This window comes from Anabrus simplex, chromosome 10 (genome assembly GCF_040414725.1).
Source record: "Anabrus simplex isolate iqAnaSimp1 chromosome 10, ASM4041472v1, whole genome shotgun sequence".
NCBI classification, from domain to species: domain Eukaryota; kingdom Metazoa; phylum Arthropoda; class Insecta; order Orthoptera; family Tettigoniidae; genus Anabrus; species Anabrus simplex.
In genome coordinates, this window is record NC_090274.1 from 115,261,272 (window position 1) to 115,283,088 (window position 21,817).

At 42.1% G+C, this 21,817-nt stretch overlaps 1 non-coding gene across 1 annotated transcript; it reads left to right on the top strand.

The window, feature by feature from the left end:
• Nucleotides 1–966: 966 nt before the first annotated feature.
• On the top strand, nucleotides 967–1,043 carry TRNAL-CAA (transfer RNA leucine (anticodon CAA)). Its single transcript has one exon. It is a non-coding gene; the product is annotated as a tRNA-Leu (tRNA).
• The last annotated feature ends 20,774 nt before the right edge of the window (nucleotides 1,044–21,817 follow it).

Sequence of the window (21,817 nt, forward strand, 5' to 3'; positions counted from 1 at the left end):
AAAACAATTGCAGTGGTACTCATGGGGATGCAATACGGCAGTAGCGTAGCCAGGATTTCAGTTTGGGGGGGGGGCATTAAGATAGTTCTTCATCCAGAATTTTATTTTGATAGGTGTCCAAACTTCCAGAGTTTAGGTGGTGTAGAATACCTAGAATACCTCGTCTGTGGGGTCGTGGGTGCGAACTGTGTCGCACATGGGAAATTATCCCGGTTTTACGGCCGGATGCCCTTCCCGACGCCAACCCTATATGGAGGGATGTAATAACTGTTGCGTGTTTCTTTGGTTGTCGCTAGTGTAGCATGTTGTCTGAATATGAAGAGGAAAGTGTTGGGACAAATACCCAATCCCAGAGCCAGAATAATTAATCAGGCGCGATTAAAATCCCCGACCCGGCCGGGAATCGAGCCCGGGACCCTCTGAACCGAAGGCCTCAACACTGATCATTCAGCCAGTGAGTCGGACTCCAGAAGCTAATAGTAATATACATTATATATAAAATGCTTAATAAAAGTACATTCATTAATGCTCCTGGGGTGTCTGGACTCCTCGGACAACAACCCCTCCCCCCCCCCCCCTCCCAACCTCTGTTACTCCCATCCCAGCATAACTGCAGCATTTCATATATTCCGAGTACAAGTAAAATGAATGCAATAATAAACAATGAATATTGAATTTTCACGACCGCATTGTAATCGAAACAGACTTTCAACGTATTAGGTCGTGTTACGTACATGTAGTACGTGTTGAAGAAATGTTAAGTACGTGTTGAAGAAATGTTAAGTACTACATGTACGTAACACGACCTAATACGTTGAAAGTCTGTTTCGATTACAATGCAGTCGTGAAAATTCAATATTCTTTGACATGCCCCACAACGGGCGACTTAAACGCACTCTACAGTGTGCTAGCAGCAGTAGCAGACCTGTAGCTCAGATCCTTTCAAACAGAACAAAGATGGCCTAGGCCACCATAGCTCAATTGGTAGAGCAACCGACGCAAAATCGGGAGGTTGTGGGTTCGGATCCCACTGGTGTCCGGCTGGCCATTTTTGTTCTGTACTTAACATCTCTTCAACACGTACTACATGTACGTAACACGACCTAATACGTTGAAAGTCTGTTTCGATTACAATAATAAACAGTTTGAGTAAAGATGCAATATTCTGGTTTGGAATAAATACGGTAATTTTATTAGAATAATGATCACGTGATAAGCAATAAAGAAGTGACATTTTATGCAAATAATGCGGCAAAGACACACACACACACGTCGAATTAAGGTTTCTCGTCCTTCTTCTCCATGGCCCACCGTGACTCGTTATTTCGACATTATAAACTAACCCTAGATGACGCAGACTTCGAATCTTACCGCGTCTTAAGAAATCGCACGAAGCAGTTAATCAGAAATAAAATTCTAATCGCCCATGGGACCAACTTACACTAGAGCTCTGATAACAGGAAGACATCAACAGAGACAGACATTCCACTTGACGAACTGAACGATTACTTTAGTAGAATAAACATTCAACCTACCCCATTTAACTGCACCAACTCACCGCCCTCCCCTCCAGCCAATCCACCATTCACATTTCACAGTGTCATAGAGAATCAGGTTAAAAATGCTTTGTACTCGATTAAATCAAAGGCTACACGTGTAGATGATATTCCTATTACTTTTACACATAACATTATGGGTGCTATACTGACGCACATACTGAACTACTGTTTACTAAACGGAACTTTCCCTACTGTCTGTAAAACAGCCAATATTGAATATTATACTGGTACCTAAGAGTTTAGACCCACAATCACCCTCTGACTGTCGTCCTGTGTCCGTACTCCCTGAGCTTTCTAAAGCTTTTGAACGTTTAGTATACGAGCAAGTTCTGGAATACCTAAATAAAAAAATATCTTTTGGACCCTTTGGAATCTGGATTTAGGGTCACGGTACCGCGACAGCACTCTTGAAGGTTACTGAAGACATTAGAAACGCTTTGGACAAACGACTGCTCACTATACTTATCCTTCTTGACTTCAGTAGCGCCTTTGACACTATAGAAATTCCGACTATGATAAAGAAAATTGAACTGCTAAATTTCGACCTGGCTGCGCTTAAGTTTCAACTACCAATGTTTTTCTCATCTCAGATCTAATGTAAATATTTGAGTAACCATCAACAGCGTGTAACAGTAAACGACAAGGCCTCTAAATGGAAAATGAAACGTAGTGGTGCCCCACAGGGCAGTAATCTAGGGTCCTTACTTTTCTGTACTTATATCAATGACATAAGGTAAATCCGGTACAGATTCCGCTCCGGTGCAGATGTCGCATACACTGTAGGTACTGTGTATGGTTTTTCAGTTTCTAAGGAAGAACTACTGTCTGCGTTTATGATGGAATTTGCTAGTATATTACGCCAATTATAGCCAATATCTTGGGGAGAGTGCATGTTTCCTCCTGATAAAGTTTTTTTCCTTGTTTTCATTTATTGAATATTAAATTGATTTTAAATGCTTAAATGAGCCGTTTTTGGTACAGCAGAAATCAGAAGCATTACTGTAATTGATAATAAGTAATAAGCTTATTTTCGGCCATGTTGGGCTTGAGATAGGACAGAAGAAGGAGGCAGCGTCTCTACCTGATAGTTGGGAGAGTTGGCGCACAGCAGTCCGGTAGAGATGCCTAATTGCTAACAGATTCTAAAAGCGATATGGAAACATTCAATACTATTCAGAGGGTACCAGTATTTTATTCGAATATATTGTTGCTTCACGATTCTTCAAATAGATCATTTATTTTTATTGCTTTCATTGCTAACATTGTTGTTATTATATAAAAGAAAATCCACAGCATGTTTCGGGTAAGAAATGGAATGAAGCCCCATCTAGCGGCGAGGATAGGAACAGTGCCGGCTGCCGAAGACTTGTCGCACTCCTCTGGGGCAATGATTAATGAATGATAATGGAATGAAATGATATTGGAGAGTGTTGCTGGAATGAAAGATGACAGGGAAAACCGGAGTACCCGAAGAAAAACCTGTCCTACCTCCGCTTTGTCTAGCACAAATCTCACATGGAGTGACCGGGATTTGAACCACGGTATCCAGCGGTGAGAGACCGGCGCGCTGCCGCCTCAGCCACGGAGGCTTTGTGTTATTGTTATTTTATACAAATACAACATTATTTTCAGAAATAAAAATGTATTTGATAGGCCATAGAGTGATTTAAACATGGATGAGTTTGGAGTGCAGGCTAACAGCCAAACTGGTTCTGTGATAACGAAAAAAGGGTTCCAAATCTGTTCCCGTACTAAAGTCAGGAGAGGAAGGCGAAAATGTAACTGTTCTGGCTTGTTGTAATGCTTCAGGCCAAGTTATGCTTCATGTTTTGATTTGTAAGGGTGTTCTAATGTTCAGTAATATTAAAGTTGAAGAAATTAGCTTAAATTTGATTTTGTTCTTGATTATTTCACTTGCGGCATCTCTCCCAAGCAAAGTCGACTTCTATACCGGGTTCCAGGGAGAGACGCCGCTGATGCAACAATTGTTTTGTTCTTTCCTTTCACTCATTTATTTTCAACTACCAATGTTTTTCTCATCTCAGGTCTAATGTAAATATTTTCAAATTATTCTCTATCAATTTGCAACATTTAAAAAAAATAAATCTACGGATATATAACAAAAGATCTAAAAAGTGCGGCAACTCTACCGGAATTACCTTACCATATGTGACAGGGAATAACACACACCACTTCTATGCTGACGATCTTCAAATATATCGACACTGCAAGACAAGATATTAACATTGACCTCCGACGACTCAGTATATACGCACAACGAAATCCTCTTATACTAAACTCCACAAAATCTCAGGCAATCATAATTGGATCACGAAAAATACTGAGCTGCTCAAGCAATGTCGCAATCCCGCCTATCCTACTGGATGTTAACATTATTCCCTACAGTAAAACGGTTAAAAATCTCGGCGTAATTATGAATGAAATACTTGATTGGTATGGTCACACGAAAGAAATACGTAAAAAGATTTTTGGAGTGCTTTACCCTCTTAAACGGCAGAGGGATGTATTTCCATTTGAGCTAAAGGTCAAACTAATTCAGACACTCATTCTCCCTATTCTTGATTATTGTGACGTTGTTTTAGTTGACATGACGAGAGAAGAAACACTTAAACTTCAACGAGCACTGAATTCCTGCCTGCGGTTTATTTACAATATCGGGTACGATGTTCATATCACCGCATACTATCAGGCTGTCTCATGGCTGAAGCCTGATAAACGTCGGCAGCTACACACTTTAACGGTAGTGTTTAGAGTGTTAGCTGAAAGTCAGCCAATGTATATTTATTCTAAATTCACCTTTTTATCATCATTTCACAACTTAAATACACGTTCTAGATCCTTTCTTTCTATTCCAATGCACCGCACAAACAAATAGATCATGTATGGTGACCGGCGCCAGATTATGGAACTCCCTGCAAGCTCAGGTCAGAGAAACTAACTCTTTATCAAGATTTAAGGTCACCTGCTGAGTACAGCTGACTGAATGTGTGAGTGCCCGAGGATTAGACACCTTTAAGAGTTTTTAATATCAATTAGTTTAAATACCAATTTAGTTAGTAATTGATTTGAATATATTTTCAATTCTATTAATTTATGCCGTTTTAACTATTTTAAGTATCCCAGTATTTTATTTAAGATTTTGATTAGTATGCGGTTAAGCGTAGGAGAGGGCCTCGAGCCCTAACTTCGCCGCTGTAAAAAGGCACTAATAAATAAATAAATAAATAAATAAATAAATAAATAAATAAATAAATAAATAAATAAATAAATAAATAAATAAATAAATAAATAAATAAATACATTATCATTATAGACTGTTATGCCTTTCAGCGTTTAGTCTGCAAGCCTCTGAGAATTTACTAAACGTCGCCACAATCCTCGATTTGCAACTAGTGTTGCGGCCTCATTTAGTTCTATACCTCTCATCTTTAAATCGTTACAAACCGAGTCTAACCATCGTCGTCTTGGTCTCCCTCTACTTCTCTTACCCTCCATAGCAGAGACCATTACTCTCCTAGGTAACCTATCCTCCTCCATTCACCTCACATGACCCCACCACCGAAGCCGGTTTATGCGTACAGCTTCATCCATCGAGTTCATTCCGAGTACCCTCCTGCCATTGTTACCACCTGTTTATACCAGCAATCATTCTTGCTACTTTCATTTCTGTTACTTCTAACTTATGAATAAGATATCCTGAGTCCACCCAGCTTTCGCTCCCGTAAAGCAAAGTTGGTCTGAAAACAGTCCGATGTAAAGATAGTTTCGTCTGGGAGCTGACTTCCTTCTTACAGAATACTGCTGATCGCAACTGCGAGCTCACTACATTATCTTTACTACACCTTGATTCAATCTCACTTACTATATTTCCATCCTGGGAGAACACACACCCTAAATACTTGAAATTATCGACCTGTTCTAGCTTTGTATCACCAATCTGACATTCAATTCTGTTGAGTTTCTTACCTACTGACATCAATTTAGTCTTCGAGAGGCTAATTTTCATACCATACTCATTGCACCTATTTTCAAGTTCCAAGATATTAGATTGCAGGCTTTCGGCACAGTCTGCCATTAAGACCAAGTCGTCAGCATAGGCCAAACTGCTTACTAAATTTCCACCTAACTGAATCACTCCCTGCCATTTTATACCTTTCAGGAGATGATCCATGTAAACTACAAACAGCAAAGGTGAAAGATTACAGCCTTGTCTAACCCCTGTAAGTACACTGAACCAAGAACTTATTCTACCATCAATTCTCACTGAAGCCCAATTGTCAACATAAATGCCTTTGATTGATTTTAATAATCTACCTTTAATTCCATAGTCCCTCAGTATAGTGAACATCTTTTCCCTCGGTACCCTGTCATATGCTTTCTCTAGATCTACGAAACATAAACACAATTGCCTATTCCTCTCGTAGCATTTCTCAATTACCTGGCGCATACTGAAAATCTGATCCTTACAGCCTCTCTGTGGTCTGAAACCACACTGGTTTTCACCCAACTTCCTCTCAACGACTGTTCGCACCCTACCTTCCAAGATGCCAGTGAATACTTTGCCTGGTATACTAATCAATGAGATACGTCGATAGTTGTTGCAATCCTCCCTGTTCCCTTGCTTATAGATAGGCGCAATTACTGCTTTTGTCCAATCTGAAGGTACCTTACCAACACTCCACGCTAATTTTACTACTTTATGAAGCCATTTCATCCCTGCCTTCCCACTATACTTCACCATTTCAGGTCTAATTTCATCTATTCCTGCTGCCTTATGACAATGGAGTTTATTTACCATCCTCTCCACTTCCTCAAGCATAGTTTCACCAACCTCATTTTCCTCCTCCCCATGAGCTTGGCTGTTTGCAACACCACCAGGATGATTTCCTTTTACATTAAGAAGATGTTCAAAATATTCCCTCCACCTCTCCAGTGATTCCCTGGGATCTATTATGAGTTCACCTGATTTACTCAAAACACTGTTCATTTCCTTTTTCCCTCCCTTCCTAAGATTCTTTATTACTGTCCAGAAAGGTTTCCCTGCTGCTTGACCTAGCCTTTCCAGGTTATTACCAAAATCTTCCCATGACTTCTTTTTGGATTCAACAACTATTTGTTTCGCTCTGTTTCTTTCATCTACGTACAAATCCCTCTCTGCCTCGGCCCTTGTTTGGAGCCACTTCTGATAAGTCTTCTTTTTACGTTTACAGGCTGCTCTCACTTCATCATTCCACCAAGATGTTCGCCTTTTCCCATCTTTACACACAGTTGTTCCTAGGCATTCCCTTGCTGTTTCTACTACAGCATCCCTGTATGCCACCCATTCACTTTCTATATCCTGAACCTGCTTACTGTCTACTGTTCGAAACTTCTCACTAATCATATCCATGTACTTCTGTCTAATTTCCTCGTCTTGGAGATTTTCTACTCTTATTCGTTTGCAGACAGATTTCACTTTCTCTACCCTAGGCCTAGAGATACTTAGTTCACTACAGATCAGATAGTGGTCTGTATCATCGAAAAATCCGCGAAAAACTCGTACATTCCTAACAGATTTTCTGAATTCAAAGTCTGTTAAGATATAGTCTATTATGGATCTGGTACCCCTAGCCTCCCATATGTAGCGGTGAATAGCCTTATGCTTGAAGAATGTATTCGCAACAGCTAAACCCATACTAGCACAGAAGTCCAGCAAACGCTTCCCATTCCCATTAGCTTCCATATTTTCCCCACATTTACCAATCACCCTTTCGTATCCTTCGGTTCTATTCCCAACTCTCGCATTGAAATCGCCCATTAGCACTATTCTATCCTTGCTGTTGACCCTGAGCACGATGTCACTCAATGCTTCATAAAACTTGTCAACTTCATCCTCATCTGCACCCTCACATGGTGAATACACGGACACAATTCTAGTCCTAATTCCTCCCACTGACAAATCTACTCACATCATTCGCTCATTTACGTGCCTAACAGAAACCATGTTGCGTGCAATGGTATTCCTGATAAAGAGCCCTACCCCAGACTCTGCCTTCCCTTTCTAACACCCGTCAGGTACACTTTATAATCTCCTATCTCTTCCTCATTATCTCCCCTTACCTGAATATCACTTACTCCTAGCACATCCAGATGCATCCTCTTTGCTGACTCAGCCAGTTCTACCTTCTTTCTTCCATAAGCCCCATTAATATTGAAAGCTCCCCATCGAATTCCATTTCGTTCGCCAAGTTGTTTCCAAGGAGTCCTTCGCCTGTCAAATGGGAGTGGGACTCCATTACTCCCATAGGTCCGAGGCTTGCTTAAAATGTTCTGAGCTCGGTAAAGTCATGAAGCAGGATGCTACCCTACTTGCACATAGTCCAAGTGAGGATCTCTCCTCTAACGGGTTATGGACCACCGGTGAATTGTATAGTCCTAGCCGCCTGAGCACAAGGAGGGCCAGGACTCAGAATACACATGTCCGAGATGCCCACTCCCACTCCATAGCAACTGGTATCCCGACTCTCAGGACCACTTACTAGGCCACCCAACCGTTGCCCATGGTTCACGAACTAGGACGTGACTACAGTCACCCACAAACATGAACCATAAAATAAATAAATAAATAAATAAATAAATAAATAAATAAATAAATAAATAAATAAATAAATAAATAAATAAATAAATAAATAAATAAATAAATAAATAAATAAATAAATAAATATTTCTCTGAATTACTGAATTGCCAGGAGCCAACATTACGATGGCCCAAAGAAACTCCTCTACACGTAAACCCTGAATCTCCACCACCTACCAAAGAAGAAATCCAGAGACACATCTTCAGACTCAAAAATAACAGGGCGCCTGGAGAAGATGGCATAGTTGCAGAACTCTTAATGAACATAGGCCCAAATACACTTGAGGAGCACACACTAATAATCATGGACATCTGGAAAAAAGAAAAGCTACCTGAAGAATGGAAATGTGCACTTATCCATCCGGTACACAAGAAAGGTGACAAAACCGATGTAAATAACTACAGAGGGATTTCTCTCGTACAAGTCACCTACAAGATTCTCTCCGCGTGTCTTCTTCAAAGAGTACAAGAACAGCTTGAACACAAAACTGGAGAATATCAAGCCGGTTTCCGACCTGGGCGGTGCTGTGTTGAACAAATTTTTAACTTGAAGACGATATTGAAGTATAGAGCAACCCGAAACTCTCCTATTATTTGTAGTTTCGTCGACTTCAAGAAAGCGTACGATTCGGTCGAACGACAGTCTCTCTTTAACATCTTAGAAGAACAAGGGCTTGACCCAAAGACATTAAGACTCATCAAGGAAACACTCACGGACACAAAGTCAAAAGTTAAATTCATGGGTGAAGTATCGGAGCCCTTTGCCATTAAGACCAGCGTGCGACAGAGTGACGGACTGTCACCACTGCTGCCTCAGGGGCTCTGAACTTTGGAGCGTGGGTTGGCGACCACGGGGCCCTCAGCTGAGTTCTGGCATTGCTTCCACTTACTTGTGCCAGGCTCCTCACTTTCATCTATCCTATCCGACCTCCCTTGGTCAACTCTTGTTCTTTTCCGACCCCGACGCTATTAGGTTTGCGAGGGCTAGGGAGTCTTTCATTTTCACGCCCTTCGTGGCCCTTGCCTTTCTTTGTCCGATATCTTCATTTTTCGAAGTGTCGGTTCCCTTCCATTTTTCTCTCTGATTAGTGTTATATAGAGGATGGTTGCCTAGTTGTACTTCCTCTTAAAACAATAATCACCACCACCACCACCTGTCACCACTGCTTTTCAATCTTGTTCTAGACAAAGTCATTCGGGAATGGGAGAAGGAATTAAAAGTTCAGAAGCACTGGAAACCCATTCAACTTGGCCGAAAGAACGATGATATTACGGTCAGTTGTTTAGCTTTCGCAGACGACCTAGCGATACTAACAGGCAGTGATATTTCAGCGATCAAACAGATTGAAATCCTCAAGGAATGCGCTGAGAAAACTGGACTAAAAATCTCATTCGAGAAGACTAAGTTTATTTGCACTAAATTCGACATTCAGGAATTACAAACAAAATATGGACACATCAAACGAGTTCCATACTTTAAATATCTCGGTGAGATCCTAGAACCAACAGGGTTGGAAAAGGAAGCACAGAAAGTTCGATTACAAAATCTCAAAAGAGCATATTGGAGAACCCGTGGCATCTACAACAAGAAGTGCATGTCCATACATACAAAAATCAAACATTATAATACGGTGATTAAACCCCGAAGTGCTGTATGCAAGTGAAATCTTGCTTCTTAATAATAAAGGTGATCTGGAAAACATCTTGAAGGAGGAAAGGAAGATCTTGAGGAAAATTCTGGGCCCAGATAAAAAGGAAGAAGGGTATAGGCTCAAATCACCCAAAGCTACGGAAAGACTGTCTAACCTTGCCGCAGACGTCAGGAAACGAAGACTGAAATTCTATGGACACGTTCACAGACTATCGTCTTCAAGGCTAACCCACAAGATTTTGACATACACCGAAAAACTGAAGAACGTACCATGGATACAAGATGTCAAAAATGATCTGGAAAAGGCCCAGATAGAACCGTCAGAAATAGTGGACAGAAACATTTACCGTCACAAGGTACATAGATGGGTAGTAAAGCCAGAGAATGAAGTCCCTAAAAGATCGGGGACTAAGTGGTCAGAAGAAAGAAAACAGGCACACAGCGAAAGAATGAAAGCAATATGGTCTGTTAGAAAGGCGAATCATAAATGTAATGTGTGATCCAACAGGGTCCATACGCAAATAATAAATAAATAAATAAATAAATAAATAAATAAATAAATAAATAAATAAATAAATAAATAAATAAATAAATAAATAAATAAATAAATAAATAAAATTGAATAAAGACTGTAAGGGGTTTTGTTTGTTGGCAAAGAAAAATGCACGTCACAACATATGCTAGGTAGGGTTTAGCTTGTCCTATTAGTTTCCCTCGCGGTTAGGGCCGCGCAACTGTAAGTTTGCATCAGGTAGATAGTGGATTCGAACCCCACTTTCGGCAGCCCTGAACATATTTTCCCGTGGTTTCCAAATTTTTACACCAAGCAAATGCTGGGGCTGTACCCTAATTAAGGACACGGCCGCTTCCTTCCCACTCCTAGGCCTTTCCTATCCCAGCGACGTCATAAGACCAATCTGTGGGTGCGACGTAAAGCAAATTGTTAATTACTTTCCTCGCAAGCCTGGAGTGCAGAATATAGTAGTATAAAGTTCCAGTTTTATGACGCTAATATTCGTATGTATAATTTTTATTAACGTGCCAACGACATGGAACTGTTGTCAATTCAACACAGTTTTGAGGGCCACCGACCTAAGTCGGGATTTGAACCTGCGAACTCAGACTCAGAAGGACAGCGACTCAACCAACTGAGCCACATGAATAGGAGGCGTTTGTGATTATTGTTATAAATAGATTCAGTTAGTATGTTCACAAAGGTTTTATGAGGAGCATTTATTAAGGCGTACGTTTTCCAACTGTCCTAAATGCACGAGACCGGACGGAAGAACTAGCTGGAAGCTAAAGAGCCTTGCAGGGGTGTCGCTTCCTTCTCTGTTCACTTTTCCAAACCAAATCCATGGTGTAACAGCCCCGAAGGGCCATTACCTACCAAGCGACCGCTAGTTGAGCCCGAAGTCCTGCAAATTAGGAGGTGTCCTGTGGTCAGCACGACGAATCCTCTCCGCCGTTATTCTGGGCTTTCTAGATCGGGGCCGCCATCTCACCGTCAGATGGCCCCTCAATTATAAGCACGTGGGCTGTGTGTACCTCGAACCAGCCCTCAGATCCAGGTAAAAAACCCTGACCTGGCCGGTAATCGAACTCGGGGCCTCCGGTAAGAGGCAGACACGCTACCCCTACACCGCGGGGCCGGCTGGTTACTTTCAGGTCTTCTTATTTTAGAATTTGACTTAAGGCATCCTGTATTCGATGCCCGGCACTGACAGAGTTAAGAAAGGCGTGGGATCGGAATGATACAGCCTTGTTCGTGCGTGCAATAGAGTGGGACATAGTCTCCCGCAATCGAAATCTCTACGATCTGGCTGGTAGTCACCTTCACGGGGCATAGTACAAAATTGTGGTTCCTTTTTTTTTAAGAAGACAAATTAAATGAAGATTCTACTTCCTCACAAACGAAGAACGATATTATCAATTTTACGAACAGTTTCAATAATGCAGCCGGTTTATGTTAAGAGTACAGAAGCTATGATTTCGATTTCTGGATATAATTACATGGTAACAATAAAAACCATCAATATCTACAGAAGATCCGTCACCGCACTTGCTAGGACCGGCTTTCTTTTCATATCCACCGGGCGAGTTGGCCGTATGGTTAAGGGCGTACAGCTGTGTGCTTTTATGCGGAAGATAGTGGTTTCGAACCCCACTGTCGGTAGCCCTAAAGATGGTTTTCCGTGGTTTCCTATTTTCACACTAGGGAAATGCTGGACCTTAATTAAGGCCACGGCCGCTTCCTTCCCACTGCTAGCCCTTTCCTTTCCCATCGTCGCCATAAGACCTGCGGTGCGTCGTAAAGCAAGTTCTAAATAAAAAATAAAACATCTTTTCACAACCCCTTCAAAGGAAAAGTTGTATCCACGCTACTGGCCTGGACGGAAATTATTTTGTGGGTACGTCACTGCACCACTCACCATTTAAGGTACAACGTAAGCCCGAAGAATGGTTGGATACTCAAAATACACCACCATAAATGATGCGGTTATGGCTCAAAAGTACTTAAGAAAGGTAGTGTCTAGTGTTTTAAGTAGAATCCGAATCAATAGAACGTGACTTCCCATTTTAAAAATGTTTCATGCATCGACTGCGATTCAAGCCTCGGCCGTCTTGATGAGAAGATAGAACCATTGGAAGTGAGTTATCTCGCCCGCTAATTACAAAATAGTTACCCGCACTTTTGATGGTGCCATTTGAGGTTCCAATTAGTCCCCGGACATTTGACAAAATTAGGTATAGGCCGACCTATAGAACTTAGGCACGCATCCGCGATCTGTCTTGCTACTGTCAGAATAATAAAAAAAAACTTTTTCATAACTTACCGAGGATGCATATAGTTTCGCCCTTGGTGACAAAATGGTCCATCTTCAAAAAAGTTACTTAACCTATATGGCACAAAATGAGGAACTAACGTGCGACTCACAATCTTGTCACAGTCTTCCGAACGCTGCAACTTAAAAACAGCACACCTCTCAACCACTGTACAACCCCAGTTTCCTGGAACCGATGTTCTAAAGCTGACACAATGTTGTAAGCTTGCAACTGTTTCTGGACGTGGCCCCGGTTATCTCGGTGGTACATAATCCCTTGCTAATTTCCCTTTTCCACATCTTTTGACCTTTGTCAACACACGGTTACATTCCCAATACTGAGGCCTCTACAGGGAATTATCTCCGCGTATCACAATCCTAAGTGTTTTCCTTTCATTCAAGCAGTACAAATATGGAGAATTATATATGGCTCTATTGAGCCCTGCTAGTAGATTCTTTACGGCTGTCAATTTGTCATTTCGGCGTACGTTTTTAAGTTGTTCGTACCGTACGTAAAACAACGGCTGATCTTCGCTCTAGTTTCAGGAACCATTGGGAGGGAAGGGCGGCCCCACTGTCCCCCCCCCCCCCCTCCTTGGCTACGCCAGTGCAATACGGTACGTTTAAAAATATGATCACAATGAGGTTGTAACCTATCGTTGGTCCGTTTCGTTTTAAGGACTTCCTTCATAGATTACTCATTTATGTCCACGGTTTTCATTGTAATTTACGATTAACAGCAATAACCAAGCAGGGTTACGCTTGTAGCCAGATCGTATGTCACTGTATGACGATTCTCCTTATATCCTTTTCGAACTACCCTACAATCAGCTGATGTTGGCCTCGCACCGCAACGTGGATGAAGTGGCACCATTCGCACTCTATGATTTATAATGCTTTGAGCTTTCCGCTAATAGTGATACTATAATGCGTATTTTAAACATTTTTCGTAATTCGACGCCACGCTCCCTCTGACAACATGGCGGATGTTCGTTCAATTAGCTTCAGCCAGGCAGCACTTTCGCCCCTCTATGTTATTCTGTCTAAACTGAAAAGAAAAGAAAAAGAAAATGCTGCTCTTTGAGCGAATTTTGACAGAGAGGTAAAGGTTCACAATCTACCAACGTAATTGCGGTAATAATAGTTTTTTGAGATTTTGATTAAAACTATAAGATAAAACTTTCACCAAAGGAACAACACACGCATTACAATTAAACAGAATTACGGTGTGATTATAGAATTAAACACTATTTAGTATTCTATTACATACTAAGGAACCAACAGACACCAAAGAAACTGCCAGACTGACGAATGTCGCGGCAAGCGAGTGAATCATACCTCATTGTTCATGAACTTGGCCAAAACAATATGCCCCTGTTACCCTTCCTCAGCACATACAAAGTCTCACTGCTTGCTGTGGTGTTAAACAAATCGGTTAGCCGCGACGAACGATATTTTGTGCTATTACCGGACTAGATAGTACTAAACCAGACGTACATAACCACCACGACGTCTCAAGAAAACAGCTTTGATGACAAATGCCACGTAAGCAGACTTAGAGACCTTAAAACGGGCCAAGCATAAGACATCGATGAAATCCCCGACAAGAGGCACGTATCAACAGAGATGTCAATCACATCAACAGTGGTACAAATTCAGTAGTTGTCACGCAAGTTTATAACATAGTAATCATGGCTGACGGTGGGCGAATGGACTCTGCCATTGGTTGAAGGTTACGCCAATGAAATGTCGTTCCCATAATTCAAGACAGGCAAAAATTATGACCAACTTACGCAATGAAATGACCTAAGAGAATGAGGCAATGTAAACGAATAAGCATGTGAAATAAATAAGAATAACAATATCTGGCTGTCTTGAATTATGGGAGTGACGTTTCTTAGGGCAAATTTTCAGGCGATGGCAGAGTCCATTCGTGTCACCGCCAGCCACGATTATGTATGAACACACCAAAGATAAATAATAACATGTTGAAATAGTTGAGATGTAGCGATGCAGTAATTACGATTCTGAACACCGGAAAGCATAGATTTCGCTACTTATGCTTTAATATGAATAGAAAATAGAGGCCTAAAGCCGCTTCGCGTCTTCTAACTTTTGCTTGTTCACAGACCAATGGTTTAGTCACTAGCCGGACCCAACGAATCCAGACCAATGATTTTGTCACTAGCCGGACATGTTTAAATGGTTCAGAGGTAGCCGTACATACTGGTCCAGGGGAAAGAAATGCTGAAGAGTCTTGTTGATTACCATAGCGACGAAAAGAATAATTAAACATCACGCGCAATCAGTCCCCTCCCCATGAGGCCTATGCTCACTGATGGTCTAGTTCCTAAGTAGAGTGGTTGGTAGCGTTGTGCTTCGCTCCATCACGTCGTGTGCAAGTCATCTGCGAGAAGTAAACATAGGACAGTCATACTGCACATAGATATTGCCGATGCAAGCGGTAACCATGGTACTAATGTTGCGTGACATGTACGAACTTTTAATGCAACAATATTGAAATAGACCATATCGTGCCACAGCATTGAAGTGATGCATACACAAAATGTGGCTAGACGTCGAAAATAGGCGAAACCCAAGCAAAGGGTGAAATAATATGGCTGGCGTGGACTAGTCACAAGTGATAAATTGTAGAAGTTCCAAATTTCTACTATTGTTCTCATTTTTTCGGACTTGTAAAATCTGAGATACGCCTTTGTTCCACGTAGTCATTTAATTCAAATTTGCTACCATGTGAAGTTTCGGTCGGTCGCTAGTAAATAAATCAATTAATACTCGGAATTTCTACTTACACAGGATGCAGCGCGACAACGTACTACGAACACATCATTCCACTAAACTTGGACTAGGTCAATCCATGTTAAGTAAACAGTATTGCTCTTATGACAAAAAATTCTCATATCGAACAGCTCTGATCAACAGCATCAGGGGGAAAACGGAGGCACAATATTGGGGAAGAGACTAAGGTGTAGGAACTGGAGGGGAACGAGAGTTTTAGAGGGGCCTCATTTTTATTTTCGCAGCAATACGGATAAACAGTGGTAAACGTACTGAGTTGCCAGAAGTGACGGTAACGGGTGTCCCATTACAAAATGTGCCGTGTATGGCCTCTGAGCGTTGCGGTTAGCGGCGGCGTAGCTGAGCAGTCTGCCACAGTGTCGTGAAGATGACAACACGTCGCGAATTAACCGACTTTGAACGTGGGATGGTCATCGCCGCACGGCGCATAGGTCATGGCATTGCGGAGATTACACGTGAATTCAAATAAATAATGCTATTGGCTTTACGTCCCACTAACAATTACTTTACGGTTTTCGGAGATGCCGAGCTGCCGGAATGTAGTCCCGCAGGAGTTCTTTGACGTGCCAGTAAATCTACCGACACGAGGATGACGTATTTGAGCACCTGCCAAGTTGGGTTCAGAAGGTCAGCGCCTCAACCGTATGAGCCACGCAGCCCGACAAATTCGGGTTTCCGAGGTCAATAGTGTCGAGGGTGGATCTTCAATACCGCAGAGAGAATGTTGCCGCCGCACGGGAAGACCACAGGTGACATCACGTCACCACCACAGAACCAGACGGGCTACTGTGAGTCAGATCACTGCCCAGTTGAATGTTGGGAGTCTGTCACGACTGTAAAGAGGCACAGACTTCACCAGCCGACGACCAACTCGTGTCCCTTTGCTGACACCTCGACACAGAGCTCAACGACGTGCATGGCCCGCGAACATCGGCAATGGACCATGGAAAAGTGGCGGCGTGTGCTATGGTCCAATGAACCCCGGTTCCAGTTGTATCGCGCTGATGGCACGTGACAGCGTGGCGTATACCCCATGCAGCTATGGATCCTGCGTGTTAACAAGGTAGTGTCCAGGCAGGAGGTGGCTCAGTTCTGGTCTGGGCGGCGTTCTCATGGTCGCAATTGGACCCCATTGTCCGGCAGCAAGAGCGCTGACAATTGCACTTTATGTGGACGTTCTTTCAAACCAACTGCATCCCTTTCTGGCCCTAGAGTATCCTGATGGAGATGTCATGTTTCAGCAGGAAAATGCGTCATGTCATCGCTTTGTGGTGGGACGTAGGGTTGGGCAGACCGGAACATTCAGTTGTTCCGCAACATTAGGAGCTTGGAGGCGGAGCGTTTCGGTACAGAGTGCCGCAACATGGGACGCGGGACTGTAACAACTGCATAGTAGAGAGAGAGACAACATGACATGCTCCGCGTCAGCTGGAATGTGCCTGTAACGAACGTGCTGTGTCGAAGGTGGCACTAGATAAACTAGTTGGCCTTGGCTGTGTGCAGTGGGCACTTCGGACGCGGGGCTGTAACTACGCACTGCGCAGTAGAGAGAACTTCGAGAGGCAACATTACATGCTCCGGGCCAGCGGGACTATGCCTGTATCAGTGTATCGAACGTGCTGTGTGTAGTTTCTAATGGCCATGGCCAGCATAAAGCTGCACGAAACGCGAACGAACAGTTGGAACACTGAAATTCGCGCACAATAATCTCGTTTAAAGGCTGCGTTTAGGTCAAGATTTTTTCGGTCAATACGAAATACAGATAACACAGTTACAATGGCAGTACAGGTGTTTAAAAGTAACTAATCTAAGGATATTTCCACCAGGTGAATGTATCGGCAGGTATTGTAATTAGGGCCAGGATAAAACTTCACGGCACGTGAAAAACCAGTCGAAAATCTGAAATATGCACCCAGAAATATCATGTCTAAAATGTTTTTAGGATAAGAATGTCTTCATTCATTCTGAAATACACCTGTCATAATTACACTGGCAGTAGATGTGTTTACAAATGTCACAATGTTATTTTCTCTAATTAAACATATACTCGCACAATTAAAGAGATATTTACCGAGCTCGATAGCTGCAGTCGCTTAAGTGCGGCCAGTATCCAGTATTCGGGAGATAGTAGGTTCGAACCCCACTGTCGGCAGCCCTGAAAATGGTTTTCCGTGGTTTCCCATTTTCACACCAGGCTGTACCTTAATTAAGGCCACGGCCGCTTCCTTCCCACTCTTAGCCCTTCCCTGTCCCATCGTCGCCATAAGACCTATCTATGTCGGTGCGACGTAAAGCCACTAGCAATATATATATATATATATATATATTCGTCAGTACCGGTACTCTATTTACGTACACGATATTAAAGCAGAACACTAAAATACAAATTAAACAGTATATACTATACAAGGAGAATACGAAAATAAAAATAAAACACTATATTATACTGTACTAGGAGAACATGAAAATAAAAATTAAACACTATATACTGTACAAGGAGAGCACGAAAATAAAAATTAAGTGAAACTACCGACAAATGTTAATCTTCCAATAGGCTACAACACTTTAAATGGTGCTCAAAATGTTCACGGCATATTTTCATTCAGGAACATGATTTTAGAAACTTTGTCACTTTTCAGACGTGTACGGTTTTCTGTGATGGTCTGTCCCTGCTTTGAGAACACTCGTTCACAGGGAACTGATGTCGCCATAATGCAAAGTCTCTTCTTCATTAAGTCGTAGAGGGCTGGCAAGGTATCTTTGTTGTCATTCCACCATTGAAGAGGATTTTCTAACCTATGCAGAAGAGGCATATTTAAATACTTATCAATCTGTATGATACTTACTGTTTTTGGATTAACAGTTGGCGCTTGAACGAGCTCTTCAACGCCTGCATCAAAGTTTTTCCATAGTATGCTCGAAAATGATACTGTAGACCCATATGCCTGACTCTCATTTTATGAGGGCTCTTGTGTTCCACCTGATGTGTTAACAGCTGTCTGTTGGTGTGCAGTGCCAATAACGGTAGCGGCATCATTAATAAGTTTTTCCTTTATTTCTTTAAGTTTGCTTTCATCCTTCATAAAACCATACGTGGATCTAAAAGTGTTGCTTCCCACATTATATTTATATTGTGGTACTTATTGCAAATTTTACTTGTCAATTCTTCACATATCTTGCCAAGGAGTCGAGAAATGGCCGGACTGTCATATTCCACCTCTTGCAGCTGTTGGTAATGAGTTCGAAGGTTCCTACTCATCAATCCAATTTTTGAAAGGATAACGTGCTTTTCACTGCTGACTTCCCTCGTCATTTCATCGAAGCACCGAAGAATTTCAACTGATTTCTCAATTATGTACCAGCCTTCATTGTTTAAAACTTCCACAGAATTATTGTTCATTATTGCAAGAGTACTTTGTAGTGGTTCTTTGGTCTGAATCACTCTATTCATCATCTTGTATGTCGAGTTCCACCGTGTTGGACAGTCCTGCTTTAGAGTCAGAACAGGATAACCCATCTGTTTTTGAGTGCTGTGAAGTTTCTCCAAGGATTGTGGGCTCCTTTTAAAGAATTCGACAATACGTTTTACCTTCTCTCTCGTTGGCCTTATTTCTTCCAGGCTTGATTGTGCTACTAGATTCAAACTATGCGCTAAATACGGAACGTGCCACCAGTTGCACTTCTGAACCGCATTAACCATATTTGAAGCATTATCTGTTGTGCAGGCCACGATTTTGTCCTGAAGATCCCATTCTATTACCACTTTCTTGAGTTCTTCGGCAATGTTGTCTGCTGTGTGTCTTCCTACAAACTTTGAGCAGGACAGAAGCTTTGAAGAGAGTGTGCCATCACTTTTACATATGAAATGAGCGGTAACTGCTATATAGTTTTCATTTTTCAATGAAATCCACCCATTTGTTGTAAGGGTACATATGAAGCATTTTCTGACATGTTAGCCTTGACATCTTGCAATGTTGTGTCATAGAGTTTATTCAAGAGACTATTCGAAAGTGTTTTACGGCTTGGGATACTATAACTAGGATTCAACATCGATAAAAACTTCTGAAACTCCTCAGCCTCAACTATATTGAAAGGTAAAAAATCTTTTGCAATCCATTTCAACAACTGTTCAAGTTTCTCTTTCTTAGTTGTTGACATAGGCCTGGATGAATAGGCTTGTATTCTATTTTGTTTCAATCTTTGTACCTTCCCTCTGCTTAATGTGCTTAACTCGAGTGTATGATCGGACGTACCTGTTGTAGTAGTAGCAGTAGTAGTGTTGGTGGTAGATGATGATGAAACAGCTTGCATTAGCGACACAGGAAGATAGATTTGTCCAGTTATTACTTGAACAGATGTGGCAGGCACAGGACTTGAAGCTTCAGTTGTTGCCTTTTCGTCTTCTGAGTCATGATGCACCGATAAGAAACTACTTTGATAAATGTCTGTTGTGGGATGTTTAAGTCTGAAATGTCTCGTCATTGTGCCGGTTAATTTAATTTCGTGTGGCTATTTCTAGCCGAGTGCAGCCCTTGTAAGGCAGACCCTCTGATGAGGGTGGGCGGCATCTGCCATGTGTAGGTAACTGCGTGTTATTGTGGTGGAGGATAGTGTTGTGTGTGGTGTGTGAGTTGCAAGGATGTTGGGGACAGCACAAACACCCAGCCCCCGGGCCATTGGAATTAACCAATGAAGGTTAAAATCTCTCACCCGGCCGGGAATCGAACCCGGGACCCTCTAAACCGAAGGCCAGTACGCTGACCATTCAGCCAACGAGTCGGACATTGTGCCGGTTGAAGATCCCTTTGCACACAAAATAGAAAAACATATATTGTATTTCACTCTGTCGGGTTTTATTCTAGTAAAAAAAGTCCCAAACAGGACTCCGGTGCGACGTCATGGAAAGTTTACCGTCCTTTGTACGGTGTATATTCCTAGGCTTCAATGAAAACACACTTATAGAACAGTTGAACACAAAACAGAACACATTAAGTTATTCGCATGTACCGATTTACTACCGAAGGCCAGTGGCAGGCTGCAACGGAACTCACAGAACAAAGAGAATATGACAGAACACGGAACACTCCAACACGAGCAGCACGTAGCGGGACTGGCGGCGGCACGAGCACACTGCACTTCCGTCTAGCGCCTGACACTCAGGAGCCGTCATGAGCCGTCATCGGCTATATCCGCTGTCACTTGACTCATGGTGCCGAACGCATCGTGTCGTCACAGGTCCCGCTTACCTTTGATTACTGCGAATCTCGAAGTGAAACCAATTAAACTAGTGTATTATTTAATTGTAAAATAGCCAAGTATAACTTCGTGTGCCCAGTATGTTGTACCCGTACTTCATTTTATTATACACAAGACTTTCTTTTCTTTCTTATAGTGTAAGCATTCTCGAAGATCCCGCGTGAAAAGATGCTTCCAATCAGTTAACTGTAGCTTGCGGTAATGAGGTGAAGTTTGTTAAAACGTGGACTTGAGTTTCTTTCTTTCAGAATGTTCAGTGAAATCATCACTTAAGCTAGTGAAGTGTATTATTTAATTCTCTAATAGTTGTGAATAACTTGGTGGGCTCAGTATGTCAGAATGTTCTACATCCTTTAATTATAGGAAAACTTGAATTGTCATTTTAAGACGAAACATTCAGGTGAAGAAGTGATATTTACAAGTCATGTAGATGTAAGTGTTTCAGAATAATATTAGCGACTTAGTTTCTCTTTAAGGTGTTAGAAATAATGAATGTGTACCTAGTAGCATTAGAACCGATTACAAATTGGGCAAGCGATAGCATTGTGAGCGTTCAATTATATCACTGAGCCTGTAATTCTGTTCACAATACACTCTGAACTCGAGGAAAGTGAAAATCATAAGTTCTGAAAAGCTCAAGCAGAGGGAGAGTGTGGTGGCTAAATATCCTGCTACGCGATCATGCACAAACTTAGCCGATAAAAATGAAATGGCGTATGGCTTTTAGTGCCGGGAGATCCCAGGACGGGTTCGGCTCGCCAGATGCAGGTCTTTTGATTTGACTCCCATAGGCGACCTGCGCGTCGTGATGAGGATGAAATGATGATGAAGACAACACATACATCCAGCCCCCGTGCCAGAGAAATTAACCAATGATGGTTAAAATTCCCGACCCTGCCGGGAATCGAACCCGGGACCCCTGTGACCAAAGGCCAGCACGCTAACTTAGCCGATGACGGTTCCTGAGTGTCAGGCGCTAGAACAAAGTGCACACGGCCGGTATCGACAGTCAGCTAGTAGGCGAAGGGGAAGGGCGCTTCTGACGGGATAGCAAGTCAATATCTCGGTC